The 15,036-nt window shown below is 42.0% G+C and overlaps 1 protein-coding gene across 6 annotated transcripts in view; it reads right to left on the reverse strand.

Annotated features, from left to right (window-relative positions):
• znf462 (zinc finger protein 462) overlaps nucleotides 1-15,036 on the reverse strand; it is a 123,206-nt gene that overhangs the window by 55,263 nt on the left and 52,907 nt on the right. The window contains exon 1 of one of the 6 annotated variants that reach the window (XM_072258045.1): nucleotides 14,858-15,036. The exons of the other annotated variants lie outside the window; for them this stretch is intronic. The gene's annotated coding sequence lies outside the window, so the exon portion shown is untranslated. The remainder of the gene's footprint in view (nucleotides 1-14,857) is intronic. 6 annotated transcript variants of the gene reach the window in all.

The following is a 15,036-nucleotide window of genomic DNA, read 5'->3' on the forward strand; positions in this document are numbered from 1 at the left end:
TGTGCACAAGTGGCAAGGGGAAAGGGTCTTGTAGGAACCCCTGCCATGGTTGTGATAATCACTCAGCATGAGGTTTAATTTTAGATGGATATCTGCTATATGCAAAATTAAACACAAAATAGCAAGTCTAAACTACAGTGGTCAAAACCAGACAGGAAGGAAAAGAACTACAGGTGCTCTAGATGTTATAGCAGCGTTCCATTCCAGAGAACTGCCTGTAACCTAAACAATAAGCAAGTCGAAAGTGCAGCCACCCAGCAATATACTTAAACCAAATCATCGGCCAAACAGGGCAACATGCAGTTGAACCAAGGCAAATAACTCACCCATTCAGATATTGCTAGGAACCAAGTTCCCACCTGGCAGAAGATGCCTGCAGTCCACAGCAATAGACAAATCCATTCCACAGGTCCACCAGTCTTCCAAAAATTCACTTGTATGCATGGGGTGTACAGAACTCAAGTGCTCATAACCTGGGGGAGGACCCGTGCAGAAAACAATGTGTGGAAGGTTTACACAACACTGAGACCACAGACATAGCAGCAGAATAAGGTCACTTGGCCCATCAAGTCTGCTGTGCCATTCCATTACGGCTGATTTATTATCCCTCTCAACCCCATTCCCCTACCTTCTCCCCATAACCTTAGATGCCCTGACTAATTAAGGACCTATCAACCTTCGCTTTCAATATATCCAATGGTTTGTGGTGATGAATTCCACAGATTCACCATCCTAAGGATTGAATTTCACTTTTTTACCAACAGAGTCACCCCACTCCCACTGCCTACCTGCTTGTCCTTTCAATACAATGTGGATCCTTGTATGTTAAGCTCTACTGAAGCAAACGAATAACCAGAGAAGCCCATTTTACATACCAGATAATCCACTCATGGTTGATTTCAGAATTAGGGTGAAAATTAATAACCATGATACCAACATCCACCAGGCTCCTCGATCAGAGGAAGAAGCATGTACACCATGGATTTTCTGTGGTGCAATTTGAAAGAAGCACGTTGAAATTGAGAAAACTAGTCAGACACTGAGAACATCAGACTATGTGGTTCACTGTAACGGGCCAAGGCTAGGCTATCCATTATAGTCAAAAAGTAATAAACAGCAGATACTGTAAACCTGAAATAAAGGCATTTAAGTGCAGGGAATACCCAGCAGATCAGACATCATTTGTGCAGACAGGAACAGAACCAACATTACAAGTTGGTGAAGAAAGGCCATTGACCTGATACAGTAACTCCCCAGGATTTTTTGTATACACTTTTTATAGTCTCCGAATGTCAAGATGATAGGAAGAAGTTGATTGAAAGAGCTGAGGATAAACTGAAAAAATATTTCTACTGAATACATTACAACTATATTTAAGCAAACCTTCAGAAGGATATGAATATGAAGAGGAGGAGAAGATGGCGACGCGACACAGCGCGCAGCGGCCACTCCGGTGAATGATATCTGTAATCTGTCAAGTAGGGTGCCGTGCACAATCCTGATTTGATGGAAACAGACGTGAGAGAACAGAGGAACATCTGGAGAAACTTCTGAAATGCCTTTTTTGCATTTAATGCATGCATTTCTAAATGACAATAAACGAGGACTGAGTGTCCTCATAACCTATGTTTAAGGATTAATCCAGAGGCATTAAGTGGTGGAAAACTTCAGATTATAAAAAAAATAATGACAATCTACTCACAGACCTGTACCCTGTGCACTAAAGATTCAGAGAACATGAAATATGAGCAGTATTGAGGAGCACTGTCGAGAGTGACAGAATGACTGGATGACGTCTACAGTGGTGGAACCCAAGATCAACACAACTGTCCACTCAGAGATTAAAATATTGCGGAGTAGATGATGTACAATATGCACAGCCCACATCATAAAGATTATATTCCAACCCAAGAGGAAAACCTTCTCTGTACAGGATGCTTCCCACAGTTATGTAAAGATAACTGAAATTATTCTCAGCAAAGATACTGCTACTGGTCCAGCATTGCTAGTGAAATCATTGATACTCTAATGGCAAGAGCCATGTAGGGGGAATACTTTCAGGTACTTGGTGTCCAGAAGACTGCATCAACATGAAGTTTGATGTTGCGGTTTTCGCCGAACTTGGTGATATGCTTGTAAACGTTTCATCACCAGTCAAGGTGTCATCCTCAGTGCACAGCTGTTGTTTCTTTCTGGGTATGCTCACGTTTATATAGATCCCCCCCCCCCCCCCCCCCGCCGTTCACTTGCTTCGGTCCTGATTAGTTACCCCTTCAGTTGACCTTTGAATTCTATTGGTTTGGCTCTTAGAGGTACATGGATGGCGTTTATTTTGATATGTTTGTTTACAGAGTTATCAGACGAGAACCATGCTTCTGAAAGTTCCTGTGCCTGCCTCACGTTTGCCAGAACACTCCCAGAGAGAAACACCAACAACTGCACACCGAGGTTGTCATCTCAATTGGTGATGAAATGTCGCCAAGCTAATTGCCACGCTTGGCAAATACCGCAACATCAAGTGCCTCAACCCGAGCTACCGATATTAACCACTGTTCATTAATGAACTACTTAATAACAAAATAAATGATGCGCTTCCATGCCAAATGATTTAAGTGGATAAAAATAGCTGGAGCGAAGAACAAAGAAAAGCCAAGGCCAGCATTAAAGCCAGGAAACCAGAGAACATTAGTGAGCTTCAATCACATCTAAGGATGGTTCAGCACCATGCTGAGGTCCTCCCATGGGGCTTGCACCTTTTCACCAGTTATTAGTAAACAGGCTATGGAAATGGAGCAAACAGAAGCAAAGAGCAAATGATCTACACAAGAAAAGTCTGAGCTGTGGCTCATTTTTTGGAGCTTGAAGACAGCAATTGTGAGGCTAAAACCTGTATCCAACTATTCAGTCCTACCAGAGGGTCTCAGACCAAAACATTGACTGTGCTTTTTTCCATAGATGCCGCCTGGCCTGCCGAGTTCCTCCAACATTTAATGTGCGTTGCTTGCTTCCAACTATAGTTCAGACTGTGATTAGCTACATCCTGCATTGGCCCTGGCTGAGCAGAGCCCAGATCACACTTATTAACCAAAAGGGGAAAAAAACAAAATTGAGGAGAGTTGGTGTTTTACCTGGAATTACATCGCTTCCTCAATCATCACTGGGAAAACACGATTATCCAATTTAGTAATCAAGTTCATATCTCCACAGAGGAGGGCCAACACGTTATATATTAAATACAGAACAGCCACACAAAATCCGACAGCTAATAAAAAGCCAAGTCTATCTTACAAAGAAAACAACATTTCTACTCTAGAGGCAGCTGAAGGATTTCTATCCCAGCAGTGCAGTGAAGTTAGCCACATTTGCTGAATAGGACCTTTCTGAAGTCTATGAATCCACACTTAATGAGTAGACAGACATGGGTCCAAAACAAGAACAGAATCAGAATTAGAATCAGGCTTAATATAACTGGCATATGTTGTGAAATTTGTTGTTTTTTGGTAGTGCTCATGAGTTCAATGTCTGTTCAGAAATCTGATGGCAGAGGGGAAGAAACAGTTCCTAAAATGTTAACTGTGTGTCTTCAGACTCCTGTACCACCTCCTCAATGGCAGCAATGAGAAGAGGGCATGTCCTGGGTGATGGGGGTATTAATGATGGATGTCGCATCTCTGAAACATTGCCTTTTGAAAGCGTCCTCGATACTGGGGAGGCAAGTGCCCATGATCAAGTTGGCTAAGTTTACAACTTTCTGCAGCTTTTTCCGATCCTGTGTAGTAGCCATTCCATACTGGTTGGCAATGCAAACTGTTAAAATGCTCTCCATGGTACATCTGCAGGAATCTGTGTGTACCAATTGTCCTCAAACTCCTAATGAAGTATAGCAGCTGTTGTGCCTCTGTAAAAGCAACAATATGTTAGGCTTCTGGATAGATCCTCAGATGCTGAAAGCCAGGAGCCTGATACTATTCATCCTTTCCACTACTGATCCTTCGATAAGGACAGGTGTTTGTTTCCTTGATTTCCCCTTTCTGAAGTCCATAATCAGTCCCTTGGTCTTACTGACATTGAGGGCACGTTTGCTTTGCAACACCACTCAACCAGCTGATCTAGCTCACTCCTGTATGCCTCCCTGTCACCATTTGAATTTTGGCCAGCGTTATGCCGCCAACAAATTTATAGATGGTGTTAGAGCTGTGTCTAACCAATCAATTGTGGGTGTACAGACAGTAGAGCAGCGGGCTAAGTACACATCCCCGTGGTGCACACCAATGATGATTGGCAGCAAGATATTATTTCTGATCCACAGACTTGAGTCTCCTAATGAGGAAGTGAAGAATCCACTTGCAGAGGTAGGAACAGAGGCCCAGATTTGGAGCTTGCTGATTAGAACTGAAAGTATGATTGTGTTAAACACTGAGTTACTATCAACAAAGAGCAGCCTGACATAGGTATTTCTATTGTTCAGGCGATACAAAGCCAAGTGGAGAGCCAGTGATATTGCATCCACTGCAGACCTATTGTGATAAACAAATTTCAGCTGGTCCAAGTCACTGCCTAGGCAGGATTTGATTCTGGCCACGATCAACCTCTCAAAGCACTTCATCACAGTAGATGCAAGTGTGACTGGGTGATAGTCATTGAGGCAGCTGACCCTGCTCTTCCTGAGCACTGGTACGATTGTCACTCGTTTGAACCAGGTGTGAAGCTCCGACTGTAGGAGTGAAAAAACGAAGATGTCCTTGAACACTTCCGTCAGTGGGTTAGCACAGGTTTTCAGAGCCCCACCTGGAACACTGTCAGGGCCTGATACACTGCAAAAGTTTACCTTCTTGAAAGATGTTCTAACATCGGCCTCAGAGCCAGATGCTGCAGGGATTCACAAAAATGTAGCTTTAATCTCTCGTTCAAAGTGCAAACAAGAGGCTCATCTGGGACTAAAGCATTACAGCCATTCATGTTAGCTTTTGTTTTGAAGGAAGTAATGGCCTGTGAACCCTGCCAGAGCTGACATGCATCCAATTCCATACCTAACCTCAAACAGAATTGTTTTCATTGCCCTTAAAATAGCCTCCTGTAGACCGTACCTGTACTTCTCATATAGATCTGGATCACCGATCTTGAATTCCACATATCTTTCCCTCAGCAGAGTATAAATTGCCTGGCTCATCCAAGACTTTAGGTTTGGGTATGTCCAGTATGTTCTTGAAGGCACACGCTCATCCATGAATCTTGATGAAGTCGGTGATAATTGTGGCGTTTTCATTCAGACTCAATGATGAATCCTTGAACGTTGTCCAGTTCACGGACTCAAAGCAGTCCTGCAAGCACTACTCCATCTCCCTTGACCATAACTTCTTGGTCCTCAACACTGGAGGACAGAAAACCACTAAGGATTCTACCATGAATAGTCCACAATGAAGGATATACAAATGGGTGTGTGAACATAAGATGCTGCTGCCAAAGGAACTGCAATGGAAAATCATTGAGGAACTTCATGCAGAACACCTGGGTTTATTAATAATAATGGTCCAGTATCAACAAAAACAAAGGAAACCCAGCCAATGAGTGTATGGCACGTCAGGACTGCAAAATACAACCTCCGAATGTATCTGAATCAGGCCCATTCTAATGAGTCCAGTGTGAGAAAGGATTAGAAAACTTCTCAATATTAATTGAGAGTCAATATGGCTACAAGTAAAAGACATGTGGTTACGTACTATCACACAACACTGGACAGGGACAAGTTAAGATCTACGCTTGCTACACACACTCTTCCTGAAATCGCTGTATCAATCTACAGCTAAGATGGTTTCGGTTTGTACAGTTAATGATAAGCACTGCAAGCGAAAAAAGTTTCACTTCTTACCACGCAGTTTCAAATAGACGTCAGAATGTCAATGTAAACAGAGAAGAAAGTCCACTAAGGATTATTTCTAAAATGCAGGACAACACTGCACTCACAAGTATACACAAGAACAGGTACAGGAAATAAGGCACCATCAGTCCAAGCCTGCATTGGCATTCAACATGTTCCTTGCCATCGCTGACCTACACAGCAGATACACTATTGCCAATATACAAATGACTCAAAACTTGGTCTCATCCAACCCAACTGGGAAGGAAGAGTGACGGGGAGGTTAGTTATTCATAGAAGACATGACATACTCTATTTCTTGATAGATTGTATCCTGAGATCTCCTGACAGGCCACAGGAGGAGATGGGACAGGGGAATCATGGAATGCCATGGGTCATGGAATTGCCTTGTGAAAACTGGAAAAAAATTCTGTCAAGTCAACATTGACAACTTAATACAAATGATAAATACCTTGGATACCAGCAAAGTCAATTGTGAGACTGAAGAGATTACTGAAGGGTCCAACCATTGTTCAAGGAGTTCAACATGCAGTGTTTCCAATAAAGTCGAGGGAAGGTTATATCGCTTACTCAATAAAACCTCGTGAATCTTAAGCTTCAATGCAAGTAATAAAGGACAGAGAAGATCATGGGGTGCTGAAACTGGTGACCAAAGTTTGCAAATATAAACAGTATTGTGCAAAAGTCTTAAACACATATACTGTATATAGCTAAGACTTCTGCACAGTACTGTATATTAGTTAAAATAGGAAGGTGGTAGGCAAACAGAAATGAGTACTTACAGAATAAGGGTATTAGCTCAGTAGTTTCAAGTGTTATTTGGTAACTGATAAGACATAATACACTACACTGGGCAAAACTATTGGGCACTCTATACAAGTCCCTAAAACTGTAAGAAAATGATTTTATTAATAAATATACTTTTTCCTATAGATCAACTAACTCGCTGTGCTGCAATGGTGTTTGTGGGAAGTTCCAGAGAGAAAAATCAGTGAACAGCACTTACATAAACCACCAGAAATTTTGTAGAAAATTGAGGACAGCTTGTGCATTGCTCCATCTGCTCTGTGATTCACATTAATAGCAGAACATACACTTTACAGCTTTCAAATTAAGATTTTTTAAATCTGGTGAAAATATAGTACAACTCAAGACAACAGTAATATCCCTGCAAGTTAACTCATTCAGGTAGATATAATGCCTGATGTAAGTAATCAGCCAACTTTTTGTTCACATAAATGAGTATTACAACCAGGGATTTTAATCAATTTAACTGAGAATTTTTATTTGTGAATCATGTGCTCCTTTGTTCATAGTACAGCTCCAAAAACGGGGAAAAGTGTAAAGCATAAAAAACAAAATTCAAAACCTGAAATGTCAGTTCAAACATATTCAATTCCCCTTTGCTTACTACTTACTTGAACCCTGTCTTGCAGCTATTACAGCCAGTGGCCTTTTTGAATAAGTCTCTATTAGCTGTGCAGGTGCAATATTTTCCCACACCTCCTTGAAAAATTGCTCAAGCTGTATCATAGTTGGGGAGCAGTGGTGGACAGCAATCTTGAAGTCTTGCCAGAGATGTTCAATCGGGATAAGGTCAGGAATGACTGGTCCACTCGAAGACATCAATTTTCTTCATTTGAAGCCACTCCATGGTTGTTCCGACAGTGTGCTTTGGGTCCTTGCCCCGCTGAACAACAAGACTTCCTCCCCTGTTTAAGCTTTATGGTAGAGGCTAGCAGGTTTTTATTCAGGATCTCTCTGTATTTAGCAGTATTCATCTTCCTATCAATCCTGACAAGATTTCCAATCCCTACTGCTGAAAAGCATCCCCACAGCATGATGCTACCCTCACCATAATTTACAGTAGGGATGGTGTTACCTGGCTGATGCACAGTCAGATCAAGCCTCGTACACCGCTTTTAAAAAAAGCATATCCTTTCCCCATAATGACTTTGCAAAGTGTCAATTAGAAGATGCTGTAAAGATGTGAAAGAAGATCTTGTGGTCGGATGGGACTGAAGTAGAACTTTTTAGCCTCAACACTAAGTGGTACGTGTGGTGTAAATCTTTTGGGCCCTACTGTGAAAAACGGAGCACATGATTCACAAATAAAACTTCTCAGTTAAATTTATCAAAATCCCTAATTGTAGTACTCATTTATGTGAACGAAGAGTTGTGGACTGAATACGAGGTGATTGATAAGTTCATGGCCTAAGGTAGGCGGAGTCAATTTTAGAAAACCTAGCACATTTATTTTTCAACATAGTCCCCTCCTACATGTACACACTTGGTCCAGTGGTCGTGGAGCATACGGATCCCTTCTTTATAGAAGTGGTCCACAGCAGGGTGATTGATAAGTTTGTAGCCTATGGTAGAAGGAGATGAGTTATTAACTTCAAACTTTCTAAATTATCACTCAAAGAGTTGAACTGCACATGCATGTAACGAGAGCGTTTTGGACCTCCAGGTAGTCCACAGCAGGGGTGATTGATAAGTTCGTGGTCTAAGGTAGAAGGAGATGAGTTATACAGCTCTTGTTACATGTACATGCAGTTCAACTCTGAGTGAAAATGCAGAAAGTTTGAAGTTAACAACGCATCTCCTTCTACCTTAGGCTACGAACTTATCAATCACCCCTGCTGTGAACCACTTCTGGAGGTCCAAGATGCCGACTTCTACAAAGAAGGGATCCGTATATTCCATGACCGCTGGACTAAGTGTGTAAATGTAGGAAAAATAAATGTGCTAGGTTTTCTAAAATTGACTCTTTCTACCTTAGGCCAAGTACTTATCAATCACCCCTCGTACTTTCACAAGGCACTGTAAGTAACCACTCTGAACACAAATGATCTGCAAGGGAGGCAATGAAACCTTAGGGATGTTTCGCTGCACCACGGTTTGATGTGGCCTTTATCCAACATTTACAATAAGCATTCTTAAAGGTGAGGGCAACAGCTGGGGGTCAATGGGCAATAATTGAGGATGATTACTTTTCCCCATTCAAGACATTAATCATGCAAATTCTACATTTGTCAAGCAGAAATTAACTGTTGTAAAGCGACGCCTAAATTAGGGAATTTCCTCCCTGAAGGCACTTTATCTAAATGATTCCAGAGTGTGGAACGTCATTCACCCACACACATCATCACTTTCAGAAAGGCTGGCATTCCCACAGTTTTAAAGTCCCAAGATTCATGTGATTCACAGTGAGTAAATTATTTCTGTAATATTGCCACTGTTGTAATGCACAAAGAAATGACAAGCCAGACTGCTCCTGGACATGTCGGAATGAGAGAAATGATGGAACGATACTTTAACGCACCTTTCAGTAAGGTTAACTGAGGTTTAAATAATGACCCTAGGACAGTACAGAGTGCCTTGCTCTTCCTCAAAATAATACCACTGATTCTTTGAAGTTCAAAGTAAAATTTATTTTCAAAGTACGTATGTTACGATATACCAGCTTGAGATTCATTTTATTGCAGGTATTTACAGGAAAATAAAGAAAATACAATAGAATTTATTAAAAACTATACATAAACAAATTCTGACAAATAACCACTGTGCCAAAAAAAACTGTGCAAATAAAAAAGTAATACAGGTACTGAGAACATGAGCTTTGATCCTTTGAAAGAGTCTGTAGGTTGCAGAATCAGTTCCGAGCTGTGGTAACTGAGTTATCCATGCAGGTTCAGAATGATTACAGGTTAATAACTGTTCCTGAACCTATTGGTACAGGACCCAAGGCTTCCTTACTTCCATACCTACCATGGTCAGAATGCTCTCTTTGGGGGCGGGTCTGATGTTGGATGCTGTTTTCTTGTGGTAGCACTGTAAATGATCAATGGTAGCAAGGACTTTACCTGTGACAGGCAGGGCTGCATCCACCACTTTCTATGGTCTTTTCCATTCCTGGCCATTGGTATTTCCGTACCAGGCCATGATGCAACTAATTAAGATACTCTTGCCTGTGCATCCATTGAAGTTTGTCAAAGTTTTCTGAACCTATGCAAACTTCTAAGCAAGCAGAGGTGCAGTCGTGGCTTTTACACACACTTAAGGTTTGTCCATTTTATCCAATAATGGCACCTTCAACACCTCAGTATTCCTCAATACATCACTGGAAGGGTCAGCCTAGCATATGGAGCAGGAACTTAAAGCCACAGGCCTCTGATCCCTAGGCAACAAAGCATACAGCCTCAACTTGTACATGAGCATGCATTCCATGAAAGGTGGTAAACACAAGTTACATCTATGGGTGAGTTTTATTTCATAAGCATACATATATGTAATTTATTGGCTAATGGTCATCATCAGCAAATTCCAATGCAGCAAAATCACAAAGAACTTAGTCATTGTTTCAACTGCCGATCCACCATCAATCCGCAATGAAGTTCACCAGAAGAGACAGTCTATGACATTTTGGCCTTTTTTGTTCTTCCACCCTCAGCTGCCCAGGTGTATGCAATACATAAGCGTTTCCCTTGTTCATTGCTGACAAGCTTTCCATCCTTTCATAAGCTGATTTGTGTGTTTTTCAGATTTGGGTTGGGCTTCATCAAACTCTTTAACAGCATGTGGCCATACAAAATCCCAGAAATGACCTTGTTTCCCACAGTAGTACATTGGAAATTGGTGATGCATAAACTGAACAGCCTTGGGCACCTGTGCACTACACACCTAGAATCCATTTCTGGCAGAGCAGGCTTGATGGGCTGAATTGCCTAATTCTTTGTCTCATGGTTTTAAACATGTCTATTTACCTCTCCTCCTCCAAAAGCTTTCTTAATCCCCATTTCACAGATTGGGTTTGTGCCCCAGTTCCCTCCATTGCCCCACATTCACTGTCTGAAAGTTCTTGGTCACGTTGTTTCTTCCAGAAAGGCCTCAGTCAAGATTTCCTTCTGGAAGCCAAGCTCCCAGCACTTTGGGATTCCAAGTACAGCACAGGGGCTGTTGTCAGTGGAGGCAGCACTCACAGAACCACTTTGGCAGAAGGAAAAAACATCGCAGCCAAATCTCCCATCCTCTGAACAAGGACTTCCAGACTGGCCGAACCTGGTTGAATCCTAACAAACCACAGGATCTGGCCCAAGTACTCTGTGCAATCATGCTCCCATTTATACTAATCATACATTAATCCTACTCCTTTTATCCTCCCCACATTCTGCTACCACCTACACAATAGGGGGCAATCCACAAAGCCAATTAAATCTACCAACCCACGTATCTCCAAGGAGAAAATCTGAGCACTCCGAGGACACCCACACAATCACATGGAGAATCTGCAAACACCATGGAGAGTTGCACTGAACTCCAGTACACCACAGCAGAAGCAACACAGTTGCACTGAATGGGCCAATACTGGACTTTCAAGAGGTCTAGAATACAAGAGCAGGGATGTGATGCTGAGGTTTTGTAACAGGGGTCCCAACCTTTTTTTTGCACCATGGACTGGTTTAATATTGACAATATTCTTGTGGACCTGCTGACCGGGGGGGGGGGGGGGGGGGGGGGGGGGGGGCGGGTGTTCAAGTAGGGTTAAACTCACCTCAACATGTCTTTTACAGTTAGGGTTGCCAACTTTCTCACTCCCAAATAAGGGATAAAAGTAACAGTCAAATCCTGATGAAGGGTCCCAGCCCGAAACTTCGACTGTACCCCTTCCTATACATGCTGCCTGGCCTGCTATGTTCACCAGCATGTGTTTATCCTAAGAAAGACTACCATGACCATGAAGCCTTGCGCGGGCACCTGTGTGCGCATGTGCGCCGATTTTTTCCCCCCACGAATTGGTTTTGGTTTAATCTTCCCGACTACACTGTATGTACATTATTTCTACTTTATATAAGCTGTGTATTTATCATATCATTCCTGCTTTTACTATATGTTAGTGTTATTTTAGGTTTTATGTGTTATTTGGTATGATTTGGTAGGTTATTTTTTGGGTCTGGGAACGCTCACAAAATTTTTCCCATATAAATTAATTGTAATTGCTTCTTCGCTTTATGCCATTTCGGCATGAAAGCTTTCATAGGAACGCTCTACCTTAGCGGGGGAAATAAGGGACAAACCAATTTAGCCCAATATACGGGATGTCACAGCAAATACGGGACAGTTGGCAACCTATGTTCAGGTTCAACAGTGCGTGACAGGGAATGAAGAAAGGCGCAGCTGACTCATATCGTTTCCTTGCGGCCCGGTAGCACATGCTTTGCGGCCCGGTACCAGTCCGCGGCCCGGGTTGGGGACCGCTGCTTTATAAGACACTGGTGAGGCCTCACTTTAAGTAATGTGAACAGTCCTAGGCTCCTCATCTAAAAGATGTGCTGGCATTGGAGAGGGTTCAGAGGAGGTTCACAAGGATGATTCTGGGAATGAAAGGGTCCTCATATAAGGAACGATTGATGGCTTTGGGTCTGTACTCGCTGGAACTTATAAGAATGAAGTGGGATCTCACCAAATGCTTTCGAATGTCGAAGGGCCTAGACAGGGCAGATGTGGAAAGGATATTTCCCGAGGTGGGGGAGTCTAGGACAAGAGGGCACAGCCTCAGGATACAGAGGCATTCATTTAAAAGAGATGCAGAGAAGGTTCCTTAGTCAAGAGTGAATTTGTAGAATTTATTACTACAGGTAGCTGTGTAGGCTAGGTCACTGGGTGTACCTAAAGCAGAGCTTGATAGATTCTTGATTGGAGACGGCATCAAAGGTCACAGGGAGAAGGCTGGGGAGTGGGGCGGAGGAAGGTAAAAAAAAAGACCAGCCATGATTGAATGGTGGTGCAGATTTGATGTTCCAAATGGCCTAATTCTACTTCTATGTCTTATGGTCTTAAGAGGGTGTCAGGGATAGAACATCTGCCCAAATATGTGACATTGGTCATATCTGGTGATGGGGTTTAGAGCATTTTACTCACTTGCAACACTTTTTAACAAGAATTTGTATGTGTCGACCAATCTAATAATATCTTTCAATACATTTCAATCAGCATTGTATGAGAAAAGGATTTTCCTTTGGGATTTAGCGAAATTTAGTTTAATGAAAAGGTCTTCACTCAGATGATGGTGATGGTCCAGAACCCACACCTGGGTACTTCAAGCAGAAGTCTCAATAGAGGTGAAGTAGCTGGATAAGCCTGTTGTTCTGGGACCTGCACACTACTGATCAGGAGATAGAAAGTAAGTTTAGTTTGGATAATTCTGTATTGGGTAGCATTAACATGACAGCTGAATGGCCCCCTTCCAGTGTCCAAGATTTCTATGAATCTGGAAACTATGATCATGGTGACATTTGCTACAGACAGAAAAACATCCATGTTAGTAATCAACATCAATGTAGCTTGACATATTTCCAGGTTAGCCATTTCAAAACAGGAAAGAGTGGCAAGTGTGTTTCATGTAGAACGTTGCCTTTGCCAAGACTGTCAGTCACTAATGTCTCTAGTCACATGATGCATAAGGCAATGAATAGAGACAAGTTAAAGTCATTTGCTCCTTAACCACCATCATCCCAATACTAGTGTGTTGAACATTCAAAGTACAGTACATGTATGGCACATTATACAACCCTGAGATTCATTTTCTTGTGGGTATACTCAACAAATCTATAGAATAGTAACTACAACAGGATCAATAAAAAAACGACTGCAGACGACAACAAACTGTGCAAATGCAAATATAAATAAATAGCATTAAATAACAAGAACATGAAATATTGAGTCCTTTAAGGTGAGATCACTGGCTGTGGGAACATCTCGTTGGATGTGCAACTGAGTGTAGTTCAAGATGTTCAAGAGCTTGATGGTTGAGGGGCAGTAACTGTTCTTGAGCCTGGTGATGTGACTCCTGAGGCTCTTGTACTTTTTACCTGATGGTAGCAGTGACAAAAGAGCATGGCCTGGGTGGAGGTGGATCTCTGATGATGGATGCTGCTTTCTTGCATTGCAACCACAGCTTTGTCTTAAGTATCCAATAAGCAAGTCCTAATGCTACACTTAATATATATTGTGGGTTTTTAATTTTACAACTATTATCATATCCTTTTTGTCTCTATTCAAATGGGAATCTCTCACCAGATAAACCCATACATTTCATTACTTTTTGTCACTGGGCAGTATGCATCTAAGACGATGAGATATCAGAGCAGAATTGGGAGCCTGGTGCAGAAATTGCAGGGGTCCTGGCAGAGATATTTAAAATCCTTAGCCACTGGTGAGGTGCCATAAGACTAGAGAATAGCTAACGTTATTCTGGTGTTCAAGAAAGGCTCTAAGAATAAGCCAGGAAATTATAGACCAGTAAGCCTGACGTCAGTAGTGGGTAAACTATTGGAAGGTATTTCACGGGGATATGCAAGTATTTGGATAGACAGAGCCTGATTAGGGATAGTCAACATGGTTTTGTGCATGGTGGTTCATATCTAACCAAACTTAAGAGTTTTTTTTTGAGGAGCTTACCAGATTGAAAGTGTAAATAGAAAATTTACAAAGGTGTTTTTGGAACTTGAGGACCCGGGTTTCCAAAAGGTTGAACAGGCTAGGACTCTTTTTTAACCTCCTAAGGCATAGGAGAACGAGCAGATGTGGGCTCCATTGCAACACTTAAGAAAATTAACGATAGGTACATGGATGGAAGGGATATGGAGGGTTATGGTCCAGGTGCAGGTCAATAGGATTAAGCAGAATAAGCATTTGGCATGAACTAGATGGGCTGAAGGGCCTATTACTGTGTTGGAGTGCTCTATGGCTCTAATTAACCTATTCTGCCCATCAAGTCTGCTCCCCAATTCAATCATGGCTAAATTATTTTTAATCCCATTCTCCCCCAAACCCCTTAACAAACAAAAATTTATCAATCTGCACCTTAAATACACCCAATGACTGGTCTCCACAGCACTCTGCGTCAGCTAATTCCACAGATTTAACACCACCCTCTAGCTGAAGAGATTCCTCTTCATATCAGTTTTAAAAGTATACCTTTATTCAGAGACTGTTGTTGGATCCTAGAACATGCCTACTAATGGAAACATCCTCTCCATGTCCCCTCCATCCAGGTCTTCCAATATCTGAGAGGTTTCAATGAAATGACACCCACTCCATCCTTCTGACCTTCGAGTACAGGTCCTGAGACATCAAATCTCCTCAGAGGCGACTCA

Source organism: Mobula birostris, chromosome 5 (assembly GCF_030028105.1).
Source record: "Mobula birostris isolate sMobBir1 chromosome 5, sMobBir1.hap1, whole genome shotgun sequence".
Classification (NCBI taxonomy): Eukaryota; Metazoa; Chordata; class Chondrichthyes; order Myliobatiformes; family Myliobatidae; genus Mobula; species Mobula birostris.